Source organism: Aptenodytes forsteri, unplaced genomic scaffold (genome assembly GCF_000699145.1).
Source record: "Aptenodytes forsteri isolate BGI_AS27 unplaced genomic scaffold, ASM69914v1 Scaffold15, whole genome shotgun sequence".
Lineage (NCBI taxonomy): Eukaryota > Metazoa > Chordata > Aves > Sphenisciformes > Spheniscidae > Aptenodytes > Aptenodytes forsteri.
In genome coordinates, this window is record NW_008795129.1 from 7,465,528 (window position 1) to 7,469,142 (window position 3,615).

General features: G+C 45.0%; 1 protein-coding gene across 1 annotated transcript in view; it reads right to left on the bottom strand.

The window, feature by feature from the left end:
* Positions 1–3,488, bottom strand: part of PANK1 (pantothenate kinase 1) — a 51,291-nt gene extending 47,803 nt beyond the window's left edge. The window contains exon 1 of the mRNA XM_009277753.2: positions 3,332–3,488. The gene's annotated coding sequence lies outside the window, so the exon portion shown is untranslated. The remainder of the gene's footprint in view (positions 1–3,331) is intronic.
* Between the last annotated feature and the right edge of the window lie 127 nt (positions 3,489–3,615).

Here is a 3,615-nt window from a genome sequence, read left to right on the forward strand (position 1 = left end):
TAACGCTGGACATTGCTGCGAGCCTCACGCTCTGGGCCACGTCACCTCGCCTCCCGTCATTAATGTGGCCTATGTTCATGTCTGTCTGAAGGATGAAACGCTGCGCCAGTCAACTTACACAGGATGGCAAACCTGAACGTTTGTTTGCTTGCAGGTGACCGCCTCCGTGCTGCTCAGTTCAGGGGAAAGCTTGAACACATGCACGCTAAAGCACAAAAATTACACCGACAAACCCAAGCCATTTTTCTCTTAAGTCTGTGCCTTTAAAGCTAGTCTTGAGCAGGAAACAAACAAATAGGTAAAGAATCAAAAGTCAGCCATAGAAAAATGATACTGAACAAACTGGGAAACGTGAGACTGAAGAAATAGCCCATTGCTTAGAAGAGATGATAAAGGAAAACATACCTATATTACTAAAGAAAATAAGGAAATGAACAGCCTGCAAAGTCATGAGTTCATAAAATCAGCTGTATATGCATTAGAAATAATGTCACCTGAAGGCAACTGATTGTCCTGGTTTCAGCAGGGATAGAGTTAATTTCCTTCCTAGCAGCTGGTACAGTGCTGTGTTTTGGATTTAGGATGAGAACAATGTTGATAACACACCGATGTTTTAGTTGTTGCTAGGTAATGCTTACACTAGCCAAGGACTTTTCAGCTTCCCATGCTCTACCGACTGAGAAGGCTGGAGGTGCACAAGAAGCTGGGAGGGGGCACAGCCAAACTGGCCAAAGGGACATTCCATACCATGTGACGTCATGCTCAGTACATAAACTGGGGAAAGCTGGCCGGGGGGGCCGCTGCTCGGGGACTGGCTGGGCATCGGTCGGCGGGTGGTGAGCAATTGCACTGTGCATCACTTGCTTTGTATATTATTATTACATTATTATTATTATTGTTGTTATTATTTTATTTCCATTATTAAACTGTTTTTATCTCAACCCATGAGTTTTTTCTCACTTCTACTCTCCCAATTCTCTCCCCCATCCCACCGGGGACTCAGGGGGGAGTGAGCGAGCGGCTGTGTGGTGCTCAGTTGCCGACTGAGGTTAAACCACGACACTGATGGGAGCGGGAAAGTGAGGGTACCACTATACAGGTTCAAATTAAAGGAAGTGTGAAATGCATCCACAGGACTGTGCAAATAACAAGATAAATGACAAGCACTGCCCTGAAAGATAGGGGTGAAAAGGGGCTGACGTGGCAGACTACCAAGAAGATAACGCAACACACCGTTTTCCTCCAAGACACCTGTGTGACAAGGAACGGGAGCCTTCTGTGCCAGTCGGCTCCAAACAAACCCTGCAGAAGAAGGACTTTGCCCCCAACCAGGGCGGGAAGGCAGCGCTGCCAGGGCACGGGGAAGCACAGCAGAATCAGGAGGGCTGAGGGGAAACTGAAGTACTTTGTTAATTCCCTGGGGAAGGTGAGTTGAGTACAAAGAAGCTGAAGCCAGTCCCGGTTTGGCTGCTGCTCAGATGTGCTGAAGGATGCTGGGCCAAGTCCCAGTGTTGACTGTGTCTCTAATTACTTCTGACAGCAATGTAAAAGCTAGCTGAGATATGCTGTCAGATAGGGCATCATCTCATCACTCAGACGAGTAGACTATCCACAACTTTTGAATCCTGTCCCAAATATAAGCAGCGTAAGTTTCTAAGGGTAATGGTGAGAGTTCTAACAAGTCATTTATAAAAAGTCTTTTCCCCTTGGGGAGTGGCAACCTTGCTCCACAAGTTATAGAGAATTTGAAAAGAAACATAATCAAATTTCAGGGGCGAATGAGTTAACAGTTTTGGCAGCAGATATTTTTGTTGCAACTGGCTGTCCTTGCACAAACCACTTTAAGGAGAATATATTGGTGGAAAGCCATAAAGGTTATTTACATAGATGGAGTTTCATCATCTCCCACTCCAAAACAGGCTGGGTTGGTTATGCTGATCTAATGTTTTCTTTATCATGGTTTATGTGAGGCTAGGAGCGCATGTTAGACTGCGTTTTAGTTTGCTCTTTTACTATGCTGATGGCAGTCCTTTGAGACACTAGTTTAAATTATGCAGCATGTGCAGTATTATAAAAACAGTTTCAGAAATCTAATATTCAAACAAAACCAAAATATCGCTTGTACCATGAGCTTTGTAATGCCCCAACTTAGCAAGAACAATTTTCTGCAGGAAATAGCCCCCGACCTTTTTAGGAATATACCTTGTAAAATATTCTGAGAAGATCTTCAGTTTTCCTTTCCAACAAGTGGAAGAGAACAACTTTCAGGTTTGCTCCCAGGAGCTAATTTTTCCCTTTCTTTGAGAGCCATTCTCAGTCCCTTCCTGGTATGAAAAAGGTAGTTTGGCATTAGGTTAGTTCAGTAGTTTGAATTCACTGTTCTGTTCAGGATAGAAACTAAGATACGTTTTTAAAAGTTAGCCTAAGTCTTAAAGAATGTCTACAAGAGCTTTTCAGTTTTGTTTGGCAAACAATTTCAAATTCAACGTTGCATCATTTTCTGCTGTTAAAACAAACCAACTCTTGCAACATGGCCTGCATCCGAACTGAAATCAAGTACATATCTTTTACTGATAGGACATAGCCTCTGTTTAAAGAAAGATGGGGTTTAATCTTAAAGACAACCTCATCAAAGCAGCTGATACAGGATCTGTGTGGAATTATTCTTTTACAGAATTGCTTGCACTAGCTGGCATTCTTTTCTTCAGATGAGAGACAAACGTTTGGTTTTGGTAGTTACTGACTACTTTCCAGTTACTTTTCCTTTTATTTCAATTTAAAAAAGGCAGATGTTCCTTATTAAAGTTCAAAGAATTCCTGTCTGAGTCTAAAGAGAAACTTATGGTGATTTTTGTTATCAAAACCTGTACATGCCCATACCCTGACGTTCTAGAAAAGGAGGATATGTTTGTCATTATTACACTGTTTTGAAAATAAAGCCAAAGGATTTCTCTCATTGCTGTTTAAGAAATTAAATCCCTATCACGCAAACCTGGTACCAGACAATAATTTCCACCCGGGGAAAGTTTTAAACAAAGATACCTTACTGTTTTCCAGAGCTGTCAGTCTTGTCAGTACTGTAACCCAGGGTGAGGTACAGGCACAGCCTGAACTTAAAAACGGAGTTTCCCAATTCTGCTGAGCCCTGCTCTGACATAGGGCATCTGCAGCTTGAGCAGGTCACCTGGACTCTTCCCTTTCACTACCTGCAAACAGTGATTATCCTGTTTATATACAGACTGCAAAGCCTCAGCTTGCCTCTCAGCCTGCGAAGCGCCTGTGGAAATAGCATCACTGTAATCACCCGGAGTATCGACAAGCTTGAACTTACAGATATCCTTCTGTCAGACCTGAGGGAGGCACAGCCCGGGCGCTGCAGGCGGCGAGGCGGGCAGATGAGGGCAGGCCGCGGGGCAGGCCCGGCGAGGCCAGAAAGCCTTCCCGTGGCAGTCGAGGTCCCGCTGCCGCTGAAGGGGTAGGCCCTGACGGCTCTGGGTGCGTGCAATACAGAAGTCCCAGTAAACACCCCCTCGCAGCCCACCCCCATCGCAAAGCCCTGCCGCCGCCCGAGAGGAAACCTCCCCCGGCGACAGCCAGCCACGCAGCTCCGTCCCG